Source organism: Hemitrygon akajei, chromosome 20 (genome assembly GCF_048418815.1).
Source record: "Hemitrygon akajei chromosome 20, sHemAka1.3, whole genome shotgun sequence".
In the NCBI taxonomy this organism is placed as follows: Eukaryota; Metazoa; Chordata; class Chondrichthyes; order Myliobatiformes; family Dasyatidae; genus Hemitrygon; species Hemitrygon akajei.
Window position 1 is genome coordinate 16,752,013 of NC_133143.1, and position 18,901 is coordinate 16,770,913.

Genomic DNA, 18,901 nt, shown 5'->3' on the forward strand with positions numbered 1-18,901 from the left:
GGCCCTGGCTTCCTTTCTCAACCATCAGCTACCTACTTAAATGCAGGACGAAGTTAAGATGGCTCTGAATAGCAACTTCTTTACTTGCATCTTCGGAAACGGTTTTACTGTATTTCTATCTTTGATATCTCTTTTTTTCCCTTTTCAGGGTGTGGAGGGATCTTTTGAAGATCTGACCTGGTGTTACACTCTAACTTCCGTTCTTTGCGGGAATGGGACTCGCTCTCTGGGCCTCACCACCGGCCTGGAAGATGAGCACACCTTCAGGGTTCCAGGACTTCATGGCTCTGGGGACGGGCTCATTCTAGGCTGATGCCCCTGACTGAAGTGTCACAGGAGAACATGGAACATCGGGAGCAGTGGTTAGCTGCCGGGGTTGTGTGTCTGGACAGCTCCACCTTTATGGTGCCAACTCTGCAAGTGCAGAGCTCGGAAAAAGCAATGGAACAAGCTTCCAACATCGTAAATCAGTGAGTTGTTTGTTATGTCTCCCCTCTTGCTTTGAAACAGGGACACCTCTTTTTCCCTTATTAGTGAGAGAGAGAGCCTGTGGTATGTCGAATTACTGGACGATGGTAGTTTTTGGGGTACTGCAAGTCTGTGTCTTTATTGATGCTTTGCTGCACACTTGAGTGCTCGGTGGAGGGTGCTGATGTGTTTTTGCTGCCTTGCTGCTGGTTGTGTGTGAAAAGGGAAGTTGGGTGGGGGGTTTTGGGGTTCTAATATTTTAACTGTGATTCAATATTTGGGGCACTCTGTTTTCGTGGATGTCTGACAAGAAAAAGAATTTCAGGATGTAGATTGTATACATTTCTCTGACATTATATGCACCTATTGAAACCCATAAAGTGACCCCTGAATATTAACCTAAATGAGGACCTTATAGACTTGTCACTAAAGTTGAAACTGTCCAATCAGTTCTGCTACTTGTGCCATTCTGCTTGTCAAGTAACCTAATCTTTCTCTCTCTCTGTCTCTCTCCCCCTCTTTATCTCTTGCTATCTCTATCTTTATGTCCTTTCTTTTGTCTCTGCAATGCCTGCTTTGTTTTCCTCTATTACCTCGATCCCATTCCCATCAAGCTGCTGGCTATTCATCTGTTTTTATTGGCTTTCGTCTGACAACCCAATTCATTTCTTCTCTCCTCTTTCAAGCTACCAGCTCCAAAAGTGCTCTGTAACTCACCTGTCCTTGAAAACCACTGACCATTTCCTATTTTCTTTTCTTTCCCAATGTCCTTTATTGTGTATTTGACTCCCAGACCAATGATCAATCCCACATTCAATCTCAGCCACAACTCCAAAATCAAAACCACAAGTGATATTTGATGAAAAAATGGTGCACCATTCCTTGAACCTGTCTGCTACTTTAGGCATTGCTGACCAAGTCACCCTCTAAGAATAGATCACCTCTCTTACCTCACATAGACTATAGAACATAGGAACAGTAATGGCCCATTTGGCCCATTGAGTCTGCTCCACCATTCGATCATGTTTGATTTGTTTTCCTTCTCAGCCCTATTCTCCTGCTTCTCTCTGTAACCTTTGACACCCTTACTAATCAAGAACTTATCGACCTCTGCTTTAATTATACATAATGACTTGGTCTCCACACACCCATTTGTGACAATGAATTGTGCAGATTCACCATCCTCTGGCTAAAGAAAATCTTCCTCACCTCTGTTCTAAATTGATGTCCTTTTATTCTGAAGCTGTGCCCTTTGGTACTAGACTCTCCCACTATTAAAAAGTGATCTTCATATCCATCTGACCCAGACCCTTCAATAATTGGTAGGTTTCAATGAGAACCCCTCATTCTTCTGAATTCAAGCGAGCACAGGCCCAGAGCCATCAAACATTCCTCATACAGTAACCTTTTCATTTGTGAGATCATTCTCCTGAACCTCCTCTGGACCATTTCTGATGCCAGCAAATCCTTTCTTAGCTATGGGACCCAAAGCTGCATACAATATTCAAATGTGGTCTGAGCAACGCTTTATAAAACTTGGTGAATGATGTTCAGGAAAGGTCTGGAGTCCTTTTCTTTAGAAAGGAGAATGCAGAATGTTAGTGTTATGGAATGTTTGAAAATATTCTTTGATAAGATAAATGTAGAGAAGGTTGGTGTGAGATTAGGTTCAGTAAAGTCTTTTTTGGGGTCATCTGAATACTTTTAAGTTCCAGGAATAGTAGCTGAGATATGGGTACCCACCTCAGATACAAAACATTCTGACTATCATTTAGTCAAGGACTGAGTATGCATGCACCTAATATCCAATGCCACTATGTTTAGAAGTCAAATTGTGAAATCATTTGTCAACAGTACGAAAATTGTAGTGTTCCATTACACAGTTTAGGCTCTCTGTTAACCTCATACAACAGAAATGACATTAAGCAATATAATGACCCACACAAATCTGTAGATGCTGGAAATCCAAAGCAAAACACAAAAAATGCTGGAGGGACCCAACAAATCAGGCAGCATCTATGGAAAGGAGTAAACAGTTGACGTTTCAGGCTGAGCCCCTTCATTGAAGATCCACACCCCACCTGTACTATATACAGGGATGCTCAGTAGCTCTGCTTTGAGTAGTGGCTCAGTTGACTCTGAATAAAGTCCCACTTCAGTGCTTTAAGCTCAGAAACTTAGACAGATGTTTCAGTGTAGAACTGAAGAAGTGCTATGCCATCAGAGATGATGATAATGTGATGCAATATTAAGCTGAGGCTCTGTCTACTTTCTCAAAGTGATATTAAAGATTTCACCAGACTACTTGACTATCCTAGCCAATGTTTACTGCTCAATGAATATCACAGAGAGTGATACCTAATCATTACTATATTGCTGCTTGTGGGACTTAATATGAACAAATTGTCTGCCTTGCTTCTTTTGAAATAAAGGATTTTTGAATCTCTTAAAGTTGTTAAAAGTAACACATGTATGCACGCAAACCATTTATTTACTTTATTTAAAAAACACGAAATTTCGTGTTTTTTATTTATTTCCAGCATCTGCAGATTCACTGGTGTTGTATTTAATTTATTTACCGGCTAGGCTTGGTTATTTCTTCTATCAAATGTAGCAGTCCTGGAGATCCACAGTTAAAAGCTATCCCTATAAACCCTGGAGAACTTAGTGATGATCCACATCCTTGGACTGCTGTGATCATTGTGGTGAAGGTACTCCCATAGTGCTGTTGGGAAGAGAGTTCCAGGACTTAGACCCAGTGGTGTTGAAGAACCAACAATACTGTATATTTCCAAGTTAGAGTGGGAACCCACAAATGCTGGTGTTCCCATGCACTACCACCTTTTATCCTCTAGTGCAATTGGAGAAGCCTACATAAGTAACTGCAGTGTATTATGTGAATGCCATATACTGTAGCCACTTTGCACCAGTCAAAGGAGGAAATTAATGTTTAGGATGGTGGACGGGGTAACAATCAAGTGGGCTGCTTTGTCCTGGATGGAATAAACCTTCTGGAGAGCTGTACTCATGCAAGAAAGTGGAGAATGCTCCACCATATTCCTGACTTGTGCCTGATAGATGGTGGACAGGCTCTGGGATATCAGGATGTAAGTAAGGATGTACAGTTACACATCCTCTGGCTTGCTTAGGTAACCACAGTGTTTATCTGGATGTTCCAGATAAACTTCTGGTCCATATGACTCTCATATTGTTGATGGTGAGGGACATAATGATGGTAGTACCATAGAATATCAAGGATAGATTGTTAGACTCTCACATAATGGAAGGAGTAATTACCTGGCATGATTGTCTCATGATTGTTAATTGCCACTTACCAGCCTTTGCCTCAATGTTGTTTAGGATTTTAGTACATGCAGATAGAGACCAATTTAGATGCTGAGAAGATAAAAAGAGAACTGAGAATTGTATGATCACCTGTGAGTATCCCCATTTCTGACTTGTGATGGATAAAGAAGTTGAAGATTATTGATCTCAGACATTATCTCAAGGATTTCCTGGGTCTGGGATGATTATTCTCCAACAACTACAACCATCTTCATTTGTACAAGTTAAGAACCCAAACATAGGTCTCTTTTTGCTATCTCTCCCATTTCACTCTCAGAATTTGATCCAATCTCTTGAATTTATGACTATTTAATCCACTCCTATGCCTATTGGCTTACGAGAGCCGAGGGGAAGATGTCCATGTGACCCTGTTCAAGGGACAATTCTCTCATCCCAGGAAATAATCCAGCATTCAGTACTACACTGCCACCTGCTTCATAGTACAGATGAAATCTACACACAACGGCCTCAATGATGTTTCAGCAAAGGCTTGCACAATATCAACAATATTTCATTGCTTTAGTACTCCAATCCTCTAGCAATAATGGCCAACATAGCTGTCCCTGTCTACAAGTTACTGTTCCAGAACTCAAGAGGCAACATGTCACAGACCCTCTCAACTTTCTCTAAAGATCTATGGAAAACAGTTCACACAACAATACAGCGCTGGCCTGAACCAAATGGTGAAATAGAGCCAATCGGTGAACCTGCCGACCCCGAGAATTCCTCTTGAGGTGTTCAAAGCAACCTCGGTTGTGCGGTCTGTGTCGACCCTCTGCTGTCATCAACATCTGAGAGACATTCCCAGTTTCTGTTAAATTTTTATTTTAATTTAGCCCCGTTAATCATGGATAAATGTGTACAGCATGATCTTTATCAGGTCTGAAGGCAGTGAAGCCTTGAATTCTAATCCTGCTAAGAACCAGAAACTACAGAAAGTGTGCCAATACAATGTTACATACCTGGAGTATGGTTTTATTCCATTCCCGTCAGATCAGCAACACCCCATGTGTCTTATTTGTAATACTGTATTGTCTAATACAGCCATGAAACCATCAAGATTGCGGGAATACTTCCATAAAAGACCCTCTTAAAAGGCTACATGGTATTACTCAGTTCCAGAAGATGAAAGAAGCATTTGAAAAGCATTGCACACTCAACTCATTTGCTAAGAAAGCTAAAATGACCTTGATAGTGGTCTCATTACTTCTTACAACATTTCCAAAATTATAGCAAAGTGTAGAAAATCTTATACAATTGGTGAAAGATTAATATGTTTGCTGTATCAGAAGTGCTCACCCTGTTCTTAAAATTGATGCCAGTATTTTAAAATCAATTCCCCTGAGTAATAACTCCGTAGCTCATCGTATTGACGAAAAGAGTGAAGATGTTGAGTATCAGTCATGCACAGACCTACAGAAAAAAGAGTTTGGGATACAACTGAATGAGTCAACTGTGCAAGACAACAAGATATTGCTAATGGCAAATGTATGGTTTATCAAAAATGGAAACATGCATGAAGAGATTCTGTTTTTTAAAAAGTTAAAAACAAATATCAATGGAGAATCAATCTAAGACAAGTTCAAAACATATATTGAGGATAGAAGTATTACAGTTAGGAACATGATTTCTTGTGAAACAGATGGAACGCCATATAACATGTTGCCATGCTATTTTAGTGGCATTTATGAAAAAAGAAATTCCAAGTCTATTTGCAATCCATTGTGTAATTCATCGTCAATATTTCACAGCCAAAAACCTCAGCCAGCAGAATTTTTCAAGCATGACTCTTGTAATATCTGCTATCAACAAAATTAAAGCTCATCCATTAAATAACAGAATATTTTGCCTGTTATGCTTGGATAATGGTGAAGAGTTTGAATGCTTACTTCTTCACACAGAAGAAGTTACTGTCAAAAGGTTACTGCTTAAAACAAAGGTTGCTGCTTTGATGTTTTTGACACTGGTTGAATTTTTGCTCAAAGTCAACAAGAGCTTGGGAAACAAGATTAAACTTCTACATGGAAATGTGGCTTGCCTAGCTGATCTGTATGATAAAATGAACATTCTAAATATGAAGCTTCAGCATGAGAATTTCAATATAATTCAGGCAAAATGTACAGTGTCCATTTTATCAGAAAATTGTAAATATATAAGCAAAACAGTGGGAGAAGAATGTTCTCACAGTTGCCCTGCATGGAAAGTACGGCACTCTCTTTCACAGACTTGCAAGAGTACTGCTTACACCTGCAGTCACTGAAGAAGGATTTTCAGAATCGATTCAAGGATTTGAAGGATCTGGAAATTAACCCATTTCTTTGCAAGGTGGAAGAACAGGAAGAGAGCTTGCAAGAAGAAATTATCAAAATTCAGAATGATGAAGAAGCAAAAACGTCGACTTTTGTCGGCTGTCACAACTTGAACCAAATTCTTCAAATCTTGCCAAAAACCATCAAGCTCAAGGATCACATTGATATTGAAGCTGCTGCACAGTGCATAGGTACTCTTAACCCTCTGTGTACAGGGTTAAAGACAGAATCATTTTTTTCATGTTAGCATACGGTAGACATGTTTTTACTGGAAAGTATGTTGTGCCTAAGAGAGGTGTTGGCAAGTATGAAGGGGCTTTAGGGGGGCATTGAGCTGAAATAGGTTGGGAAACACTGGTCTATGTCATCAAGCTGGTAGAAAATAGTATCAAACTGAAGGATTATAACAAACAATAGACCAGAACAGCTGCATCACTGCCTGGTTCGGAAATTGCACCATCTTGGATCGCAAGACCCTGCAGCGGATAGTGAGGTCAGCTGAGAAGATCATCGGGGTCTCTCTACCAGCCATCACGGACATTTACACTACACACTGCATCCACAAAGGAAACAGCATTATGAAGGACCCCATGCACCCCTCATACAATCTCTTCTCCCTCCTGCTGTCTGGGAAAAGGCTCCGAAGCATTCGGGCTCTCACAACCAGACTATGTAACAGTTTCTTCCCCCAAGCTATCAGACTCCTCAATACCCAAAGCCTGGACTGACACCTTGCCCTACTGTCCTGTTTATTATTTATTGTAAAGCCTGCACTGTTTTTGTGCACTTTATGCAGTCCAGTGTAGGTCTGTAGTCTAGTGTAGCTTTCTCTGTGTTTTTTTTATTACATAGTTCAGTCTAGTTTTTTTGTACTGTGTCATGTAACACCATGGTTCAGAAAAACGTTGTCTCATTTTTACTATGGACTGTACCAGCAGTTATGGTCGAAATGACAATAAAAGTGACTTGACTTGACTTGAACATTATCATTTTTATAAAAGATATTAAATATTTTGCAGAAAGTGAAATAAAAACCCTTTCAGGGACACCTGGAACACATGATTAATGAGTAGCCACATGTGTTGGTTCTGTGGCACTACTGACCTTTGTGCAACATATGTTTTAACACAGCATACTGTTGCAGGTACCTCTGCAGGGTGATTAGTTGTCCAACCCATCCCACACTTTGAACTGTCTTTATAGCTGTGTCACACTTTCTCTTTGGTTCAGTGCTGTTGACATGCACACTGTACTTTTCCTTGGTTCTTATAAGTCACCTTGGCTGCCACACAGGATGTCATGTGGTGTTACCCAGTGGTCTGCAAGGCAGCATTACTCACTGTAGACCTCAACCAGGAAAAGTCCACAGCTACCTGTAACTAGCTTAGAACTTCACCATAGTGACTGTGTAGATCATCACAACCAAGAGAATTATAATTACTCCCACCAACAGAATCTAACATCTTCAATCATTTTTAGAGTAAATAAAGTGGGTAAAGCACTGAATGTAGAACATAGAACAGTACAACGGCCCTTTGACACCAGCCTATATAAATTTACTCCATGATCATTCTAACCTTTCCCTCCTACAGTACACAGCCAATTTTTTCATATAATAATTCACATTAGATCTATAATTCAAATTTTGATGAAGTTCATCCAGTGGAGTGAAGGATTACACTGTGATCCTGTGATTGACTCAGACACCTTCAGATCTTCAGTCGAACACTCTTCCAAGTATGCACATAACTTGACAGCAACTTTTCAGTTTCAATGCACAAAAAGCTGTTATTTTCATGCCAATAACCAGCCCTGAGTTCTGGGAGCTTACGCTGCCTGACAGCAATTACAGTTCAAAAATATCTCATATGGCAGCAAAGAGCTTTAAGATATTTGAAAAACATGAAAAAAGCCTGGTAATGCAAGTTCATTATACCTATAGTTGTCACCCCATCATAGGAAGGTTTTGGAGAGCGTGCAGAAAAGATTTCCCAGAATGCTGCCTGGATTAGAGGACATGTGCTATAAGGAGAGGGTGGACACTCTTGGGTTGTTTCTTTAGAGCAGCTGATAAAAGTTTATAAAATCATGAAAGTTATTGATAGAATATTTGGCAGTATCTTTTTCCAGGGTGGAAATGTCCAATAATGGAGAGCATGCATTTAAGATAAGAGGGGATAAATTCAAAAGAAATGTGTGAAACAAGTTTTTTACACAAAGTGGTGGGTGCCTGGCATGCACTGCTAGAGTTGTTGATGGTGACAAGTACAACAGAGGCGTTTAAGAGGCTTTTAGATAGGCACAGAATGGCGGGATATGGATGTTGTGTAGGCAGAAAGGATTAGCTTAGGTAGGTGTTTAATTACTAGTTCAATTTGTTCTGCACAACGTCATGGCCAAAAGGCCTCTTCCTGTGCAGTACTGTTCGGTGTTCTATGATCTGTTGCAGTCAGCAACAACTAGCATCTGATTAGATATATTGTATTTCAGTGACTGAGACTACAATGTTTATTTTCAGCAGGACATTGTTTGATGGCATCATAGCTGGAAGAAACTTACAAAGTTTGAAATTGTTGTAAATATGCTTGTAAACCCAAGTTGTAAAAAGAAAAGGGCCTCTACTGTTGCAATCTGGCTCCCAGTGGGGTTGGTCAGGCCAGCTCTGGCCATGAGTACTTGCACCATCTTTTCCCAGGAAATAATAGATCATTTGGATAGCAGTATTGCAAATGAGGGCTGGTAATTCAAGTTTCCAGGGTCTCTATTACTTTGGAAATTTGAGTTTGGAATTAACAACAATGAGCACCCATCAAAAATCTGGACTCAATCCATTGCTTTTAGTAGGACTGCACATTACAAACTGTGTGCTTCATCCCAGTGAGGAACTTGCCCTTTAGAAGTTGGCAATGAATGTTTGTGTGTTGACCTTGTATTAAAAGACTCATTACTCTGATTGACTGCAATTATCAGAGAAGTAACAGTTTCCATGGAAATAGCAGGCGCATTTTCTCTTGGCAGGTGAGTAAGTAGAAATTCTGTTGAATTGCTTTATTATACAATAATTATTTTAAATCTCATGATCAGGTGATTCAAACCCTGCATTTGGATCTGTCTAATTAACTTAGACAAAGTGATTTTCATTGGATCGTTTGAGCATATAGACAGTGCTTTGCTACAACACTAATTGATCTGGACGTCAGTCAGCTTGGGGAATATGGCAAATTAAAAATGATGATCTGTGGTGACCTTGCCATTACCAGAGGATGAACTGGAATCTTAGAGGACAGTAATGCTTTAAATAAATTGCTCTATGACAAGGTTATACTGTGCATTACGTTTGTTTATCATGGACAATTTTTTTATCAATTAATTGTTTACCTGGTGATTTCCTTACAAGTTACCCGGGATTTTTTTGAAGCAGGATCTGTTTTCAGCAATTGTTTTCAAGATTCAAGATTGTTTAATGTCATTCCTTGCACACAAATGCAAAGGAGAACAAAATAATTGTTGATCCGGATCTGATGCAGCACAAAAAAACACAAAAGATAAAAAACACAATAATAATGAAAAATTATATAAACATATAAGATAGCTTAAAGTAACACTACAAAAGGTGACTGGCAGGAAGTAATAAAGTAGTGGTGGAGTTAGTGGATGAAGGTGTTGATCAGTCTTACTGCTCTAGAAAGTAACTGGTTTTGAGTCTGGTGGACCTGGCGTGGATGCTCCGTAGCTTTCTCCCTGATGAAAGTAGGACAAACAGTCCATGAACAAAGTGGGAGGGATTCTTCGAGATGTTACTAACTTTTTCCAGCACCTTTCTGTATATATGCCTTTGATGGTGAGTAGGCTGGTGCCGGTGATGTGTTGGTAGTTTGAACCACCCGTTGTAGAGCCTTCCTGTGCACTGCAGTGCAGTTTCCACAAGATGCAATGACTCAGCTTGTGAGGATGCTCTCTACTGCACCTCTGTAGAATGTGTGAGTATGGATGCACAATATCCTGTTCTCTTCAGCTTTCACAAAATGGAGAGGTGTTGGTGAGCTTTCCTGACTGTGTAGGATGTGTTCTGGGACCATAAAAAGTTGTGTGTGATGTGCATCCCCCAGGAGTTTGAAACTGCTTGTAGTTTCCAGTGCTGTGCTACCAATCTAAAAGGGGAAGGGGTTCTGAGCAGTATGCATTCTCTTGACTTTGATAACCATCCCCTTTAAAGATTCATGGCTGTTCCACTAATTGGCAATCATGTTTTGGGTGCCAGGAACTGAATATTTAAAGAACACCTAAACTGAGCCTCAGAGCTCAGTATTAAGGCCAATCGGAGATATCATGTTAGTGTTTTGTTTTGTGCACAGTTCCCAATCCAGTTTTATTCCACGTCTTAATCCTTGCTTCAGATACTCCCACATTTGGGTCCAATCCACCCTCTTCAAGGACTCTCGTCACAGTTCGATAGAGCTAGTATGGACCCAGCGGATATCAGAGTTTTTCGTCTGCTGTGACCAGCCACAGCGAGAAAATTTCCAGACAAAGCTTGGGGATACACAACCTCCAGGTAGCTGTTTGTCTACTTTCACAAGGAGGAAGCCAGAATCGCTTAGGAAAGCCGGTCGACCGCTCTCCAGAGCCAATACATCTTTCAACCCCTGAGAGATTCAATAGGGACCCAGGCATTTGCCACAGCTTCCTCATCCTATGCTCAATAGTATTTGAACTCCAGCTGTCCCAGTTCCCTTCGGAGCGCAGAAAGGTGGCCTTCATTATTTCTTCTGACTGGGAGAGCCCTGGACTGAGCCGCCACGTATTGAAAACAAAGGTCTGAGGTTTTCTTGGATTCGGAAGAATTCATGGCCACCATGAGGAAGATGTTCCATCACCCCATTAGAGTCAGCCAAGCCTCAGACCATCTGATGAAGATTCGACTACACTATCAAGTTTCAGACCTTAGCCCAAGAGAGTGGCTGGAACGGGGAGGCCTTGGCCAATATACCGCCGTGGACTCAGAGTCAAAGTGATAGTCCGTGAGCCAGTAGGGTTGGTCGGTACCACCTGAGGGGCATAATGCTCAGTGATTTTTGGCAAGGAATACATCTCTAGAGTTAGAAAATATGTGATAGCATTGCACCAGTGGTAGCTTTATGTGTTGCAAACAGAATCTTCTCCTGTAGCTTTGCTCTGTACTCGGCCTTCCTCCATTCATGGACTATGAAGCTAATGAGACTATTTTTGTTACTGACTTTGGCCAGCAAGCTCCTCCACTGCCTCACCATCTGTGTGCCTGTGATACCTTGCAACTCATGACCAGTCTCTTCACCCCGTAGAGATCTTTCTCTATTTTTGATAGAGTTCTCCTTGTATGTGTCGAACACAACATCTATTCTGCTACTCTGACTGCCTTCCCTCAGAGCTATACCCAGAATTGTTGTGGCAACATCTCTGAAAGTAACTTGATCACCTTTTACTCTTTGGACCAAGTTCATTCCATTAACCACTGTAGCAGAGTTTCCTGGGAGTTGCTCTTCTACTGCTACATTTTTCTGCAAGGTTGTTGCTAAAGTAGTTTTATTTGTCTTTCCCAGCAATCCTTCTGGTGTGGACAGGGCCCAGGGCAATGGTCCAAGGGGATGAGAAAGGATATCCTCCATACGTAGACTGCGCCCTTGTGCCATCAGTATGATGTGTCCAAACAAAGACCTGTGTGCTTTCAAGATGATTGCCCTCCCATTTGATTTCACTTCTCTCTTCTTATGCATATCACTGAATGTTTTCAGCTTGTTGGTTTTTAGTGGGTCATGGAATTTCTTTGCTGGTGGGTCTTCCTCTAGTCTCTCATCCTTAAAGCTTGCATAGCATTGCTCACCAATCTCATGTGCCTTCATCAGGTCGGAGGCAATGTCCTTGGGGGCTGCCTTTGCCGTAGAGACGCTAATGAGGTCCCGCTTCTCTGGAAATGGGTAGACCCATTCACGTATGAGGCTAACCACAGCTGAAACTGCTTCCTCATCTTTCTGGATTCTTGGCTGCTGTAGCTCCTCATTACAAAGCTCTGATTTATTGCCTTGGACCATCTCCCTTAACTGTCCCAGGAATGCACTGCAGTGCTCAGCTGTTATATAGTAACACTTGATAGCTCCAGCATTCAGGCTGAACCATGATGTGCCTCCAGGAGTCTGTGTGTCTTTGTTCACTGTGGCTTCAATAGCATGGTCCACCGGGATCAGCCCAAAGGGGTTGTTACTCGACAGCTGCACTGAGAATTGGCCCGTCTTGAAGGCCTCATACACAGAAGGATTCTTCTCGGGGAGATTCAACATCTGAGCAAATTAAGGAGACAGGTACCTGGCATAATTCATCTTATCATAGGCGAAGCACTATGGGGTAATGGTTCTAATAGCATGGAAGTGCAACTCCCAGTCCCCCTCACGAGAGGCACGCAGAAGCCCAAGTACTACGTTCTCTACCATGTCAATGTATGATATCCAGAATGCAGATAGCTCCAGAATGCAGATAGTTCCAGAAAGTCTGTCCACAGCGTTATCAGCTCAGCTAAGAGTGAACTTTGCAGCAGATTGTTCAACTTCTGTTGGTTCAAGTCACTGGCCATGTCGTTCACATGGTCTAAGAATGATTTGATCATTCCACTCCTCTCTAGAATGTTGTCCTCAACCCACGGTGTGAACTCTGCCCATGCGAGTCTCTTCAGTGCTTCATAGATGTACTTGTGGACTCTGACAGCACGATTGTACTGTTTACCATCAAGGACTCCATTGATGGACCTCTCTGTGACAATTCCGGCCTCTATGCATACGTCCTTTAGACCAGCATCCCGAAATCGCTTTCCTAGGATGGCTAAGGCATTACATATGGTATGGAATGTCCTCATCCTGAGAAGAATGTTGGAGAAGCACTTTTTGTGCTTCTAGGCAATTTTAGTGGCTTTGATCCATGACTACCACAATTGTTTCTAGATGAAGTTCCTTCCTGATTAGCTCTGATTGGTTCAGGATTTCAAATACTGTGGTCAACTTTGTGGCTGGTGAATTGATGGTTGGCAGATCCCCAACAATATCTTGTGAGATTGGTTCCTGGTCCCTGGTGCTGATATTAAAACCAATCCAGCTTGGGATTGTCTGATTCTCTGGATCTGTTTGCCTTACAGGTGGCCACACCAGGTTCTTCTTGCAGGCAAGAAGAGCAGCTTCCTTGGTTTCCTGGACACAGTGTTCCCTGGTTGGAAGAGGCTGTAGGCCCACACATGCACCTGCTACATATACTTCCAGCTCTTGGTCCTCAATGGTGACTGATCTCTGCTTCAGTTTCTCAATGTGTAGAAGCTCAGCTCTTAGCAGATGTGGTCCATAGATATTGTCCTGTACCACAATGCCATTGACTCTATGTGATGTACCCTTTCCAGTGAGAGTTTCCTCAAGTCTATCAATATTGTCCCATGCAAGCTTGGTGAAGACATGAGGCTTGATGAGGCTGGAAGTACAACTCTCTGGTTGGAGTCTGTTGCTAGCTTTTGGAGACACAGAGCAGTGTTGTTCTCTTCAAGTTCAGAGTAAGAATCCCCATGCCCAAGCCTGTTCAGTGTTTGGATGAGCTCAGTGTTACCCGTCAGTGTTTTTACTGCATAAGGAAGTAGACGGTGCTGTGGTGGTTTATGTTGACCACATGTCACAGCATAGATCATGTCCTGACTAACTGACTGAACCAGAGCAGTCACCCACTGTGTTTGAGTCTTGGTGTCAGGATTTCCAGTGAGCAGTCCAACAAGAAGCCGCTCTATTTGATCAGGTATGGAGGTATGAGCACTATCTTTCACATCTTAGATGGATGGAATGGCCAGGGAGTCACAGTCATCTCCTGTCTAATGATTGATCTGATATATGATGAAGTCTGATCTATGATCTTGTCGAAACTGGTTGCCTTGGCCCTCCAAATAGAAAGCTACCACCCCTGCAATGCTATCATATTTTCTAGCACTAGGGGTGTATACCTTGCCAAAAATCACTATAAAAACTATTCCCCCCGGTGGCCCAAATTTGGGGTCCTAGCTCATGGACTATGAAGAACCTCCTCGCCTTGGGAGAGAGTACAGAGGACTTGACAAGTTCTGATCGCTTAGTCCATTCATCCTGATAGTTGCCTGGCATAATGTAAGTGGGACTACATCAAGACGTCAAAGAGAGCTAGCCTGGCCTGACCCCCCCCCCCCCCACACACACACACACAATCTCAGACCGTGACCAGCCCATCTCCTGCTGAGTTCATGCAAATCAGCCGCATAAGAATCTCTGCTGATGGGAGGTTGTGGCGTTTGAGTTGGAGTTGCTGCTGTTACTGCGGGCAAACCGGGCACCTCCGGGCTGAATGACTGAAACTGTAGCTATCGGGAGAAATGTTAAGACTGTCTGGTGTCAGGAGGACTGTGACGGTAGCGGCCACAACCCCCAACCTCAGATTTTGGTGTCGCAGTGACGGAAGAGATCTCCTAGGGTATGAACCGACAAGAGGTGAATGTTATTTTGGACTCTGGGGCAACTGGAAATTTCCTGGACTTGAGGACCACCCCCCGTCTCAACATACCGCTGCAGGAGTTGAACCAGCCCATTCACACAAATGTCTTGGATAGCCATCCACTTGCTTTGAGGCAGATCCGGCAGCAGACATTCCTCACGTGGATGATAGAGGATCTCGCGGAGGACATTAGTTTCTATATAACTGAGTCTTCACGGGCACCTTTGGCTGTCCCAGCATAACCCTTCTGTGAACAGGAAGGAAGGGAGGATCATTGCATGATCCAGTCATGCAAAGAAGGTAAACACGAGGAAATCTGCAGATGCTAGAAATTCAAGCAACACACACAAAATGCTGGTGGAACGCAGCAGGCCAGGCAGCATCTATAGGGAGAAGCGCTGTCGACGTTTCAGACCGAGACCCTTTGACAGGACTAACTGAAAGGAAAAATAGTAAGAGATTTGAAAGTAGTGGGGGGAGGGGAAAATGCGAAATGATAGGAGAAGACCAGAAGGGGTGGGGTGAAGCTGAGAGCCAGAAAGGTGATTGGCAAAAGGGATACAGAGCTAGAGAAGGGAAAGGATCATGGGACGGGAGGCCTAGGGAAAAAGAAAGGGGGAGGGGAGCACCAGAGGGAGATGGGGAACAGGCAGAGTGATGGGCAGAAAGAGAGAAAAACTAAATATATCAGGGATGGGGTAAGAAGGGGAGGAGGGACATTAACAGAAGTTAGAGAAGTTAATGTTCATGCCATCAGGTTGGAGGCTACCCAGCCGGTATATAAGGTGTTGTTCCTCCAACCTGAATGTGGCTTCATCTTGACAGTAGAGGAGGCCATGGATAGACATATCAGAATGGGAATGGGACATAGAATTAAAATATGTGGCCACTGGGAGATCCTGCTTTCTCTGGCGGACCAAGCGTAGGTGTTCAGCGAAACGGTCTCCCAGTCTGCGTCGGGTCTCACCAATATATAAAAGGACACACCGGGAGCACCGGACGCAGTATATCACACCAGCCGACTCACAGGTGAAGTGTTGCCTCACCTGGAAGGACTGTCTGGGGCCCTGAATGGTGGTGAGGGAGGAAGTGTAAGGGCAGGTGTAGCACTTGTTCCGCTTACAAGGGTAAGTGCCAGGACGGAGATCGGTGGGAAGGGATGGGGGGGATGAATGGACAAGGGAGTCGTGTAGGGAGCGATCCCTGCGGAAAGCAGAAGAGGGGGGGAGGGAAAGATGTGCTTGGTAGTGAGATCCCGTTGGAGGTGGCGGAAGTTATGGAGAATTATACGTTGGACCTGGAGGCTGGTGGGGTGGTAGGTGAGGACAAGGGGAACTCTATCCCGAGTGGGGTGGTGGGCGGATGGGGTGAGGGCAGATGTGCGGGAAATGGGTGAGATGCGTTTGAGAGCAGAGTTGATGGTAGAAGAAGGGAAGCCCCTTTGTTTAAAAAAGGAAGACATCTCCTTCGTCCTGGAATGAAAAGCCTCATCCTGAGAGCAGATGCGGCGGAGACGGAGGAATTGTGAGAAGGGGATAGCATTTTTGCAAGAGACAGGGTGGGAAGAGGAATCGTCCAGGTAACTGTGAGAGTCTGTGAGAGATTCCCATTCTGATATGTCTATCCATGGCTTCCTCTACTGTCAAGATGAAGCCACACTCAGGTTGGAGGAACAACACCTTTTATACCGGCTGGGTAGCCTCCAACCTGATGGCATGAACATTGACTTCTCTAACTTCCGTTAATGCCCCTCCTCCACTTCTTACCCCATCCCTGATATATTTAGATTTTTTCTCTCTCTGCCCATCACTCTGCCTGTTCACCATCTCCCTCTGGTGCTCCACTCCCCCTTTCTTTCTCCCTAGGCCTCCCGTCCCATGATCCTTTCCCTTCTCCAGCTCTGTATCACTTTTGCTAATCACCTTTCTGGCTCTCAGCTTCACCCCACCCCCTCCGGTCTACTCCTATCATTTCGCATTGCCCCCTCCCCCCACTACTTTCAAATGTCTTACTATCTTTCCTTTCAGTTAGTCCTGACGAAGGGTCTCAGTCCGAAACATTGACAGTGCTTCTCCCTATAGATGCTGCCTGGCCCGCTGCGTTCCACCAGCATTTTGTGTGTGATGCAAAGAAGGTATGCTTTTTCAGCTTGGTGTTCCAACCCCCATACTCTCCTAAGACCAGCGGCCAAAGAGGGAACAGACTTGTGTTCTAGGTAACCAGGAGCCTTCAGGAAACACAGTCCAGCCTTCAAGGGCAGACACGCTGGACCCAGCCACAGGCCCATGCTAGTCCAGACCCTATCCTGTCAGTGGATGTGGGGGTGTGCTGAAACTAGATTTCAAGATCAGGAGCAAACCAAGGAGGTGCCCAAGCAGTCTGGAAATCTAGCTCCCAAGCCAAAGGGCCCCAGTTGCCAGGAGGGCTCCAAAACAGAGACCCTTGGAGCCTAGTCCCAGGGGCACAAGGACAATTTGTTGTGCCTCACTGCCAATGTCTGAGGTTACAGACAAGGATTTGGACTGTGATTTGAGACTCCAGGGTCTGCTGAATCACCCCCCGCTGCCCAAGGACCTCCAGAGTCATACTCAGAAGGTTCAGAGGTGATTGCAGCACCCAAGCTGGTAGAAATCCCTTCCGACTACAAGCATTTGGAAGAGGTCTACGACTTTGCAATAGATCTACTGCCTGGAATTTGTCCTCTGCCAGGTCGATTATATGTGCTCTCGAGCCCAGAGAGAAGTGCTATGGAGGAGTATATAAAGGAGGCTCTTTCCCTGGGATTCATTCGGCCCTCCACCTCTCCAGCCAGAGCTGGTTACTTCTTCAGACAGAAAAGAGACGGGAGCCTGTGGCCAGGAATTGATTATAGAGGGCTGAATCACATAATGGTCAAGAATCGTTACCCTCTTCCACTCTGAACATTGCATTTAAGATTCTCCAAGGGGAAAGAGCATTTCCGAAACTAGACGTGCAGAGTTCGTACAATCTAGTTCAGATAAAGGGGGGTGACGAGTGGAAGACGACATTCAATACACCGACAAGGCACTGAGTACCTGGTTGTACCCTCCAGCCTTGTGAACATGCCAGCAGTTTTCCAGGCCTTTATAACGATGTGTTCTGGGATGCTCTTCATAAGTAAGCCTTCATCTACTTGGATGACATCCTAGTTTTTTCAGTCCATGTCACTAACATCAGGGATGGCCTAAAGGAGCTTCTTGATCATAGACCGAATTTCATGTAACCACTTTCTTTTTTTGCGTTTCATCATCTTTAATGGCAATCTCAAGATAGACTTTAGTTAGACACAGGCAGTCAGAGATTGGCCACAACCATCCAGAGTGAAACAAGTCCAGTGGCTTCTGGGATTTGCCAAACTTTACCGGAAGTTTATCAGAAACTTCAGCTCAGTGGCGTCTCCGCTGACAGAACTATCCAAGAGATCCACGGGCACTTTTGTTTGGACTAGTGAAGCAGAGGCTGCTTTTGTAGAGCTCAAACAGCATTTCATGATTGCTCCCATTCTGGTTGCATCTAATCCGGACCTTCCCTTCATCGTGGAGATGGACGCCTCACACATCAGAGTGGGTGCAGTGTTTTCCCAATAGACACTTTCAGACAATAAACTGCACCCATGTACATTTTTTTTCAGGCAGCTATCCCCAGCAGAGGTGAACAGCGACATTGAAATAGTTGCTTGCGGTCAACTTGGCTCTGGAAACATGCCCTCACTGGTTTGAGGGAGCCAAGAACCTTTTTATCGTATAGGCAGACCACAAGAACCTGGCTTGTATTCAGGAGGCCAAGAGATTGAATTCCAAGCAGTCTCTTTTCTTTAACCGCTTTACTTTTGTCCTGATCTATTGATCAGGGACAAAAACCAGAAGCTAGATGCCTTGACCCATCAGTTCAACAGAACTGAACGGGAGGAGAAACCTACCACCATTTTGCTCCAAGCCTAAGTGATGGCACCAATTCTTTGGGGAATTGGCACAATTGTTAGCAAGGCCCAGGTGCCAGGGGAGATTCTTAAGACCAGCCCTTCATGTCGGTTGTTCGTTCCTAGTCCCAACTGGTCTCAGGTTCTTCAATGTGGGCACACATTGAGAATGACTGCTCACCCAGGGATTGCCAGCACTCTCGAGTTCATCAAGAGCAGATACTTGTGGCCTGGAGTGGTGAGGGAGGTCCATCAATACGTGCTGGAATGCGAGGTATGTGCCAGAACAAGGAGCCTTGAACCCAACCTTAAGGATTCC